Here is a 12,323-nt window from a genome sequence, read left to right on the forward strand (position 1 = left end):
CCCAAAATGTCTGATTTTCAACAAAAAATTATGACTTGCAAAGAAACAAGAATGGCTGAAAAACTTCTCAATTACTGAAATACATTAATCTACATGTTCACGAAGCTTAGCAAAGTCCAAACAGGACAAGTACAAAGAAATCCATGCCCAGATACACCAGAGTAAAACTGCTGAAAGACAAAGACAAAGAGAAAATCTTGACAGCAACAAGAGAAAATGACTTATCACACACAAAGGGATCCAAATAGGATAACAGCTGACTTCTCATCTGAAACAATGGAGGCCAGAAGGTAGTGGTACGACATATTCAAAGTGCTGCAAGAAAAATACCCAGAATCCTATACCTACCAAAAATGAAGTGGGGATGCCTGGGTGGCTCAATTAGTTAAGTCTCTGCCTTCAGCTCAGGTCATGATCCCAGGGTTCTGGAATTGAGCCCACATCAGACTCCCTGCTCAGTGGGGAATCTGCCTCTTTCTCCCCATCTGCCTCTCCCCCCACCCCACTCCACCCCCATTCATACTTTCTCCCTCAAGTTAAAAAATAAAATAAAATCTTTTTTTAAAAATGAGAGTGAAATAAAAATATTCCCAGGAAACCAAAACTGAACAAATTTTATTCTGGCAGATCCATCTTATAAAAGAAATATGAAAAGAAGCTTTTTAGGCTAAAAGGAAGTACTCACAGATGAAAATTCTAATCCACATGGAAAAAAGAGCACCATTAAAGGTAACTATGTAACTATTTCCAAAACAAAAACAAAAGCAGAATACATATTATTTTATTTTTCCTCTTAGCTGATTTAAAAAATATATGAAACAACTCATATATCAATGTATTATTGAGCCACAAAAGTCATATATTTGACAATAATAACATAAATGAGGTACATAGGAGCTGAGTTATATTGTAGTAAGGAAATGACACCAGATTGTAACTCAAACCTGCATGAACCAATTAAAAAAAACAAAGATTGTAAATAATAAGATAAATAGAACAATTCAATAAATACATCCTTCCTCTCCTTTGCTCAGCTTCTTTATATAAAACAGCAATTAGGGGGGTGAGGGGTGGGGGTGAATGGGTGACAGGCACTGAGGGGGGCACTTGACGGGATGAGCACTGGGTGTTATTCTGTATGTTGGCAAATTGAACACCAATAAAAAATAAATTCATTATTAAAAAACAGCAATTATAACAATGTACTGTTTGGTTTGGAACATGTATAAATTTAATATATATAACAATAATACAAAAGGGCTATTCTGTAATCTATTTAGGAATAGATCTATTAAGGAATATAATTTCTGTATCACATTAAAATGGAGTTAAAAGAAATCCAAATTAGATTTTTTTTATAAGATTTGTGTGGTAGGCCCTAGAGCAACCACTAAAATAGTAATCAAAAAAATCTAAAGAATCACTAAATGAAGGAAAATCTTATACTAGAAAACATTCACTTCATGCAAAAGAAAGAAGTAAAGGAGGAAGAGAGGGACAAAAGAAGTAGAGGAGACAGAGTAAATAAAAAATAAAATGGCAGATATAAGTCTAACTATATCAATAACCACATTAACTACATTAACTACAAATGGATTAAACTATCCAATCAACAGGCAGGGAATGACATATTTGATAAAAAACTTCATCCAACTATGTGCTGGTTATATGACTCACAGCATTACATCCAGAGATTCACAAAGGTTACAGCAGAAGGATGAAAGGAGTTAGATCATGTGTATACCAACCACAAGAAAGCTGGAGTGGCTATATTAATATCAGATGAAGTAGCTTTAACATTTATTACTAGAGACAAAGAGGGACATTTTATAAAGCTAATCCATAGGGAAATTATAACAATTATAAACATATATGCACCAAACAACAGAGCCCTGCAATATGTGAAGCAAAGGCTGACTGAATTAAGGGTAGAAATAGACAATTCAGGGGATCTCTGGGTGGCGCAGCAGTTTGGCGCCTGCCTTTGGCCCAGGGCGCGATCCTGGAGACCCGGGATCGAATCCTGCATCGGGCTCCCGGTGCATGGAGCCTGCTTCTCCCTCTGCCTCTCTCTCTCTCTCTCTCTCTCTCTCTCTGTGACTATCATAAAAAAAAAAAGAAATAGACAATTCAACGATAATCATCAGAGCCTTCAGTACTACACTTTCTCTTAAAGATTTTATGTATGTATGTATGTGTTTATGAGAGACAGAGATTGTGACAGAGATAGGAAGAGGGAACATGAGCAGAGAGGAGAGGGAAAAGCAGGTTCCTCACTGAGCAGGGAGCCCAATGCAGGGCTCGATCCCCGGACCCTGGGTTCATGACCTGAGTTGAAGGCAGATGCTTAACTGACTGAGCTCCCCAGGCACCCCAACACTAAACTTTTAGTAATGGATAGAATGAGGTAGGAGATCAATAAGGAAACAGGAGACTTTGAACAACAATATGCACAAAGTAGACCTAACTGATATGATAGAACGCTGCACTTAACAAGAGCAGAATATACATTTTCTTCAGATGTACATGGAACATTCTACAGGACAGATAATAAGTCACAAAACAAACTTCAATTACTTTTTAAAAACCTGAAATTCTACAAAGTATGATCTGCAATCACACTGGAGTAAAACTGAAAATTAATAAGAGAGAGATGTTGAGAAATTCACAAATATGTGCAAATTAAACAACAAATTACTAAATGCCAATGGCTTAAAGGAAAAAAATCAGAACGGAAATTAGAATATATTTTGAGATTAATAAAAAATATAAAAATTACACATGAATAATTCTGGATGCAGTTTAGAGGGCGATTTGTAGGTATAACTTACAAAGAAGAAAAAAGATTGCAAATCAATAAACTTCTACCTCAAGATCCTAGAATAAGAAGTGCAAACTGAACCCCAAGCAAGCAGCAGGAACGAAATAATAAATACTACAGTAGAGATTAATGAATTAGCATAAAAGCAATAGAAAAATCAACTAAATCAAGTGTTTGTTCTCAGAAAAGATGCACAAAATTGATAAACCTTAAACTAGACCAAAGAGGAAAAGAAGAGAGAAGATTCAAATTACTAAAGTCAGAAATGAAAGAGGGGACATAACTACAGACCTTACAGAAATAAAAATAATTTAAAAGAATGCTGTGAACTGTATGTCACAGATGAGATGAGTTAGATGAAATGGACAAATCCCTAGAAAGAAGAACTAAAAATAACCCAATAAGAAATAGAAGATCTAAGTAACCCATACAAGTAAGTAGTTTGTCTTAGTAATCAACTTCCACAAAGAAAAGTCCAAGACCAAATGGCTTCATTGGTAAATTCTTCCAAACATTTGAAAAGGACTTAATACGAATTCTTCATGAACACTTCCTAAAATTAAAGAGAACAGGGCAGTTTCCGACTAATTCTATGAGGCCAGCATTGTCCCTATATCAAAACCAGACAGACATCACAAGAAAATGAGACACCATTCACTTATATTTTCCTATGAATATAAACACAAAATCCTCAACAAAATGTTATTAAGTGGAACCAAGCAATGTATAAAAAGAATTATGCACCATGACCAAATGGGATTTATCCCAGGAATGCAATGTTGGTTTAACATCTGAAAATCAGTTAACATCGTATGCCACATCAGTAGTATGAAGGGGAAAAAAGCACATTATCATTATTTTAGAGACTGTATTTACTTGTTTATTTGAGAGAGAAAGAGAGAGCGGACAAGCAGGGAGAGCAGCAGGCAGAGGGAGAAGGAGAAGTAGGCTCCCCTCTGAGCAGGAAGCCCAACACAGGGCTCAGTCACAGGACCTCAGGATCATGACCTGAGCTGAAGACAGATGCTTAACTGAGCCACCCAGGCATCCAAAAATCACGTTATCATTTCAATTAATGAAGAAAAAGGTATCTGACAAAATCTAACACCTTTTCATCATAAAAACACTCAACAAACTAGAAATAGAATTATCTCAACTTAATAAATGCCATACATGAAAAATCCACATATGTAATGGTGAAAAAACAAATACTTTTCTCCCACAATCAGAAATAAACAAGTTCTCACCTCTTTTATTTAACTTGTATTGAAGCTTCTAGCTGGGGAAATTGGGTGAGAAAATGAAATAAAGGGCATCTACATGGGAAAAGAAGAAGTAAAACTATCTCTAGTTGCAGATGACATGGTATTGTATGCATACAATCCTATGGAATCCATTAAAATCTATTACAGCTTACAAACAAGTTCAGCAAAACTGCAGAATACAAAAAAAATAGATAAAAATCAAATATATTTCAAAAACAATTTTATTTATAATAATATCAGAATAAAATTAGGGGATAAGTTAACAAAAGTAATAGAAAACTTTTATTCTGACAATTGAAAAATATTGCTGAAAGAAATTGAAAAAGATCTAAATAAGTAGAAAGACGTGTTTCACACCAAGCCCATGTTCATGGACTGAACAACTTAATATCGTTACAATGCTGATATTCAACACAATCCCTATCAAAATCCCACCTGAGTTCTTTTCAGAAATTGACAAGCTGATCCTAAAATTCATATAGAAATTCAACAACATGGGGATCCCTGGGTGACTCAGTGGTTTGGCGCTTGCCTTTGGCCCAGGGCGCGATCCTGGAGTCCCGGGATCGAGTCCCGCGTCGGGCTCCCGGCATGGAGCCTGCTTCTCCCTCTGCCTGTGTCTCTGCCTCTCTCTCTCTCTCTCTCTCTCTGTGTGTCTATCATAAATAAATAAATCTTTTTTTTTAAAGAAATTCAACAAGAATCTTGAAAAAAGAGCAAAATCTTGCCCATTTCAAAACTTACTACAAAGCTATAGTAATGAGAACAGTGTGGTGCTGACATAGGAAAGATGTGTAGACTGAGGGAATGCAATTGAGAGTCCATAAGTAACCCTTCACATTTTACAGCCAACTGATTTTCTCTAAGGGTGTCAAGGTGATTTGGTGGAGAGAAAATAGTCTTTGTAACAAATGATGTTGGGACAACTGCAACCAATATCAAAGAATGAAGGTGGATTCCTACCTCACACCACATACAAAAGGTAACTCAAAATGGACCAAAGATCTAAACACAAGAGCTGAAGCTATACAAGCCTTAGCAGAAAATACCACCATAAGTCTTCCCAATATTGGATAGAAATAGTTCCTTAGATATGGTCCCAGAAGAATAAGCAACCAAAGAAACAGACTGGGGATCATCAAAATTAAAACTTGTTGTGCTTTAAAGGGGACCATCAGGGGATCCCTGGGTGGCTCAGTGGTTTAGTGCCTGCCTTCAGTCCAGGGTGTGATCTTGGAGTCCTGGGATCGAGTCCCACATTGGGCTCCCTGCATGGAGCTTGCTTCTCCCTCTGCCTGTGTCTCTGCTTCTCTCTCTCTCTCTCTCTCTCTCTCTCTCTCTCTCTCTCCCTCTCCCTCTCTCTCCCTCTCTCTCTCTCTGTGTCTCTCATGAATAAATAAAATATTTTAAAAAGGGGGACCATCAAGAAGATAAAAAGACAACTGCAAAGTGGGATAAAATACCTGCAAATCCTGTGTTTTATAACGAACTAGTATCCAGAATATATAAAGAACTATTATGACTCAATAAGAAGACAACAGATAACCAATTTAGAAATGGACAGAGGATCTGAATAGACCTTTCTCCAAGGCAGACTACAAATACCCAGTAAGAATACAAAAGGATGTTCACCATCATTGGCCATCAGGGAAATGACCATCAACCTATGAGATACCACTTCATGCCCACTAGAATGGCTGTAACCAAAAGGACATGGCTGCAGGTGTTGGCAAGGGTGTGGAGAAATTGAAACCCTCCTACCTCCTGGTGGGAATGTAAGATAGTAGGGCTGCTCTGGCAAGCAGTTTGTTCCTCAAAAAACTAGACGTAGAACTACCAGATGACCCAGCAATTCCACTCATAGGTATTTACTCAAGAGAAATGAAAACATAAGCCCATGCAGACTTGCCTAGGGATGTGTAGAGCAGCCTTGATGGCCAAAGTCATCAGCTAAACCTGGAACCAATGCAGGTGAGATGTAAGAATATGAATGAATGTCCACATAACTATGCAGAGTGAGGAAAGCTGTACACAAACTTTCCAGGGCAATGAACATGTTCAGTATCTTGAGTGCAGTGAGGGTTCCATGAGGATGGTTAGAGGAAGGAAGAGAGGGAAGGAGGGAAGGGGAGAGAGATGTGTATGTGTGTGTGTGTGTGTGTGTGTATGTGTGTGTGTGTGTGTGTGAAAACTGTATCAACTTCATCAGAAGTTGATGAAGATGAAAGACAACCTATACAATGAAAGAATGTATTTGTGGCACAGCTGGGTGGCCGGTGAAGCATCTGCCTTCGGCTCAGGTCATGATCTCAGGGTCCTGGGATTCAGCCCCTGCATCAGGCTCCCTGCTCAGTGGGAGTCTGTTTCTCCCTCTCCCTCTGCTGCTTCCTGCCCCACTTGTGTGTTCTCTCTCTCTCAAATAAACAAAATCTTTAAAAAGAAAAAGATGTTTGCAAATCCTATACCTACTGATAAGGCTTTAAGAACCAGAAATATATAAAGAACTACAAACTCAACAACAAAACAACAAACAACTCAATTAAAAAAACAGGCAAAGGACTTGAACAGACGTTTCTCCGAAGAAGATATACAAGCAGCCAACAAGCACATGAAAAGACACTATTATTAGTCATTAGTGAAATGCAAATTAAAACCAAATGAGTCACCACAATTACAGAGATGACTATGAACAACCAATGGAAAGTGACAAGTTGGAGATGGACATGGAGAATTGGAACCCTGGCGGTGACATGAAATGGTGCAGCTGCTGTGGAAGACAGATTGGTGGTTCGTCAAGAAATTAAACATGGAATCACCATAGGGTCTGGCGATTTCAGTTCTTGGTACACACCTACAGGAACTGAAAACAAGGACTTGAACAGATACCTGTATATATGTTAATGTTTCAAGCAGCATTAATTATTCACAACAGCTAAAAAGTAGAAACAACCTGTTCCCACTGAGGGTGGATGGATAAACAAAATGTGGTCTACACCCAGACTGGAACAGTACTCAGTCTTAAAAAAGGAGGAAATCCTGGTCCCTGCTATGGTGTTGGATGGACCCTGACGACACTAGGATAAAGGGAGTCAGCCAGACACTGAAGGACGATCCTGTGGGGGTCCACGTGTATGAGCCACACGGGCCAGGTGAATTCACAGGGACAGGAGGGGGACTCCAGGCCATTGGCGGGGGGCAGTTGGTATTTAGTGGGGACACAGTTTCTGTGTGATTGCAAGATGCTGTGACTGTAAGCAAAGCCGCTGAATTGTATACTTGAAATGGTTAAAACTACAAATTTTATATTGTATGTATTTTACCACAATTGAAGATTATTAATACTGTGATAAACAAAACCCTATCCAACTGTGCACTTTAAGTGGGTGAACTCTGCATGAAAGGTATCACCTTTTACACTTTACATGTAAGCATTTCATTGTATGTCAGTTATATTTCCATAAAGCAGCTAGCAAAACTATGCAACTGTTACTTTGATAAAAATAAAAATTTTCTTAAAATTTAATTTTTATGGGCAGCCCTGGTGGCTTGGCAGTTTAGCACCTGCCTTCGGCCCAGGGTGTGATCCTGGGGTCCTGGAATCCAGTCCCACGTCAGGCTCCCTGCATGGAGCCTGCTCCTCCTTCTGCCTGTATCTCTGCCTCTCTCTCTCTCTCTCTCTGTCTCAAGAATAAATAAACTCTAAAAAAAAAAAAAAAAGAAATTTAATTTTTATGAATGTAGTCTCTAAGTAATTCCACATCACAAATCTCTACCGAACAGAATCTACCATCTCTCACCGGGGCCCTGCTGCCCTGGGACTCACTCACTCAGCTAAGAATGAGGCACAGCCCTGGGGCGGGGGCGCAGGAGGCAGGGGCTGGGGTTCCTGGTGCTGAGAGGTGGCAGGGTGCTGTTGCCTTGTTAGTTCTCCCACGAAACAGGAATCACAATAATCGCCACGTCAAGGGATTTATGGAGGCGTCTTAGAGAAGGCCTAGCAGCGTCCCAGCATGTCAGCCCTGAGCACAGGGGGCTCTGGGCCCAGTAGAGGACAGGTGGAAGGAGCCCAGAGGGGAGAAGCCGGGCCAGGCAGCCCCTGAGGTCCCGGAGCGGTGGGTGGGGCAGTAAACCCCAGGGCGGGGCGGGGGTGGCAGTGGGAGCTGGGTCCTGTCCTGGGGACCCTAGGTAGAGACCAGGGCCCCTGTGACCACCAGCTTCTCAAAGCGCCTGCAGTCCCGTGCTGACTGTGCTGAATTCAGCCCCATCCTGCATGAGGCACACCGCCACCCGCCCCTGCTCTGTCTCCCTCCCAGGGCGCCAGGGTGCTGTGGGGCCTCCATCCCCGTCTCAGCCCCCGCTCCTGCCACACCTCCTGCTGCACTCCTGGATCTGCCACCAAGCCAGGCCCAGGCCCCGGACCCACCTCCGGACAGCCCGCCTGCGCTATGAATAGCAAACGGCCCCTTTCCTTTCCAAATATAAAATGTTTGCTTTCAATCAGGGGCGTCTGGGGAAATGGAAATTATAGGATTGGAGAGTGTCCTTGGGTAAAGAAATACGTGGAATGCCGAAACCTCGCAGGGCCTCTGATTAGGGCTGAAATAATTCCTGCTGTAATATAAACAAGCCTCGCTCGGCTAATGGGGGGCGGGGAGCAGCCGGGAAATAGGGCGCACGCGGCCTCTTTGTTCTCCCCTGGCATGCCGGGGCGGCGGGATCCCCCAGCGGGCCGGTGCGGGGCAGGCCAGCCTGGGGGCTCCGGGCGGTGGAAGCCGGGCTCCCAGAGAGCTGAGCGGCCGCTCTGAGACCCTGGCTTGTGTTGGCACCGGGTCACACGGGACTGCCAGTTCTGCGGGGTGGGGGTGCTACCGGTCCCACCCGTCCAGGCTTCTGCACCCTGGGCCTGGTCTGGGGGCTGCAGGAGCAGAGGCCAGCGGGGTTCGGGGCCAGGGATGAAGGACAGGAGCCTGGGGAAGCCCATCTGAGCAAGTTTCCCGGAAGAGGCAGTTAGTCAACAGATGCTCGTCAGTGTCCCCTTGAGGCATGTGAAGGGGTGAGGACCCGCTCGCCACCTCGAGGGGCACAGACACCGCCAGCAGGCCAACCGCAGGCCGGGCAGCAGCCCCAGGCTCCCAGGTCAGGGACGCCCGCCACCACCAGGACAAGGCCAGGCCTGGGAGGCTGTCTGTGACCTGAGCCTGTGACCCTGCCCTGTGTAAGGGCACCACCCCCACCTCCCCAGGGCCAGGGTCAGTGAGCACCCCAGGTACCCACAGCCGGAGAGTCCTGGAGTCACCAACACTCCTGGTTGCAACACCAAATGGATCTTCTCCATTGCAGACAACCTCCGGCTGCTCCCCCCGCTGACAGGGCTTTTATGTCTGCTGTCCCCCACCTCCCAGGAGGTGGCGTTCATAAGAACCCTAATCAGAGAGACAAGACCTCGGGTCAGTGCTCCCCGAGGAGCCAGCCACAGTGACTGCAGGGGCTCACAGTGTTTCTGTGGCACCATCTACCACCTGTAAAATGGGCACAGATGGCAAAGCCCACCGAGGTGGCCCTGATGGAGGGGGTGTGCCATCGGGTCTGACCTTATGAGGCCCCCCAGTGCATCCCCACACCTGGCTCCCAAGTGTGCCCAGGTTGGCCCCAGGTGGCGGCCAGGGTCTTTGAAGGGCCTGAAGGAGCACCGGCGAGGGAAAGGTAGGAGCTGGATGGCCCGGGAGCAGGGCAGACTCACCCAGTTTGCGGACCCCAGCCTGGCCATGGGTGCAGAGCTGGGAGGAGGGAGATGTGGTGGGGGCCCCCACCCAGGGCTCCCCAAGGGTGGAGACGTACCAGCCAAGGGGGCCCAGGGCTGCTGCCAGGCCTCTGCCGAGTGAGGGAGTGACGAGGACTCGACCCTTTGTCCTGCTCAACATCTGAAGTGAGAACGTGCTGAAAGCCCCACATGTGGGGCGTGTGGAGCTGTTTGTACCTGGGCCCAGGAGCTCACGGGGAGGGGGGGCGAGGGGCAGCCCCACAGCCTGGCCGGTGCGGGCCCTCCCAGGGCACTGCCAAGGCTGGGGCGGGGACAAGCCCCTCCCCTCCCTTCATCCCCTCCTCCCCCCTCCTCCCCCTCCCCCCAGCCCGCCCGGGCCGCCAGCGGTTCCGTGTTTACACTACATTAATAATGGTTTAAAGGTTCTCATAAATAGATGCTGATTAATTGGCAATCCATTTGCTGAAGCCTGGCCTGCCAGACGGTTTCCTGGAGGCCCCGCTCCACGTCCCTGTTTACTCCCAGGGCGCTGCCCCGGGTGCTAATGCGGCAGGCTGTAGGCTCCCAGGCCTGAGGGGGCAGACCCATGGCCCACCACGCACCCTGGTGCCCGCCCCTGGGCCGTCGCCCTGTTGGCTGGGGCGGCCGAGCATCCCCTGAGCTGGGCGTGCCAGGCCGTCCCGGGCCGTCCCGTCCCCCTGCCGTGTCAGTCAGGACCCGCACCTGCCACTGGTGGGCCACCCGGTCACACAGGTGGTCACTCGCTCTTGCTTCGGGGAGCCTCCCCCTAAGCCGGCCCTGGCGACGGTCAGGGGAGGGCCTGGACCTGGCAGCCCCTTACTCCTGGAGGCCTCCTGGAGGCCACGGTCCCTTGGGCGGGGGTGAAGCGGGGTGAGCTCTGCACCCCAACGGTGTGGGGGGGGGCTCAGCTGAGTGTCACTGCCCTGAGGGTCCTCTCAAGGAGGCCCCCCAGCCTGCACTGCCTCCTTCCTGGCCGCCAGGCAGACACCCCTGCATGCCAGGCCCAGCCCCGGGTGGGTGGGGTCTCCACTGCCCTTCACCCTGGTTGTGGAGGGCACAGAGAGGGCACAGGGAGAGCCAGGCCTGCCGCCCCCATGCTGCAGCCTGAAGCCCTGCACGGTCCTCCAGGACCTGAACTGCACTCATCTGTGTGTACGGAGCGCTGTCCTCATCAGGCCACACGTACCATTTGTGCAGATGGGCACATGGCACTCTGAGGGTCACCCGTCCCGGGGCCACCTGTCCGGCAAGCGCTGGCCAGGACAGGGGTCCCAGCCGGCTCCAGAGGGCCCTAACCACCAGGCCATGCTGCCCACACCACTGCTGAAGCGTGAGGGAGGGAGGGGTGAATGCCAGAGCGAGTGGGGGAGGGCCTCCCTGGTGATTGGTTTTTAAAGCTCCTCAGACCCCAGCTCAGTGGGGAGGTCAAAGGTGATTGCTGATGGTTGTCACTCAAACAAAATAGGCCCGTTTTCATTTTTCACTTGGGCCCAGACCCCTCCAAACAGACAGTGATTAGGCCCTGATTGAGCCTTTCCTCTGCCTGATGACTCCCACATGTGACCCACGCCTAAATTACCTGCAAATGTTCCACGATGAGCTGCCGAGAGCCCTGCAGCCCCACCAGCTCCTGCCGCAGCGGGAGCCCAGCACACAGGTGTGTGCAAGCCAGGACTCCAGGGGAGGCACCTGCGGCCCTGCGCCCCGGAGCCCTGGGGGTGGCGCCCCTGAGCCTCCATCCGCCCTGTCCCATCCCTCCATGCAGAGGGCAGGTTGTAGCCAGGGCAAGCGTGGAGGCACTGCGGGCCGGGCCCTGCAGCCCCCCACCCCCAGGAGGCCCCGGCTCCAGTTCTCGACTCTGCTGCAGGCAGGGAGCTCCGGAGGTGTGGTGCAGGACAGATGGGCCGCTCAGCTGCGTGAACAGTGCTGGGCAGGGGCACGCACCCCGTCACGCTCACCGTGACTCCCGGGATGCAGGGAGGGTTCCAGGTGGCCCCCCACAGAGAAGCCTGGAGCTGTCCAAAGGCACCTCCCCACTCTCTACACAGGGGCCACCACTCGACATGCCTGACCTGCCGCCACTCTGAGGCCACGTTCAGAGGAGGACACCGTGGTCTGAGAGGCCCATGGTCACACAGCCACTCAGTGGGGATGTGGCCTGTGGCCTCAGCCCACACGAGCCACTTCAGGGCCGAGGCCCCGGCCTGCAGATGGCAGAGGGATGTCCAGCAGACGCTGCTGTGTGCGTTCTGACAGCCCACCCAGCCCCACGCCAGGCAGGACTCCCCGAACAGCATCTCAGCTCCAGCCGCACACCCCCAGTGACGGGCAGCTCAGTCCAATCCCTATAGAGCCCTGCAGCCCTAGGCTGGGGGTCAAGGTCTCCCCAAATAACAAAGCATTCCTGGCGGTCCTGGGTCTATGCTCTGAAGCCCCAGGAGGATCTGGATCTCTT

Source organism: Canis lupus, chromosome 1 (assembly GCF_048164855.1).
Source record: "Canis lupus baileyi chromosome 1, mCanLup2.hap1, whole genome shotgun sequence".
In the NCBI taxonomy this organism is placed as follows: Eukaryota; Metazoa; Chordata; class Mammalia; order Carnivora; family Canidae; genus Canis; species Canis lupus.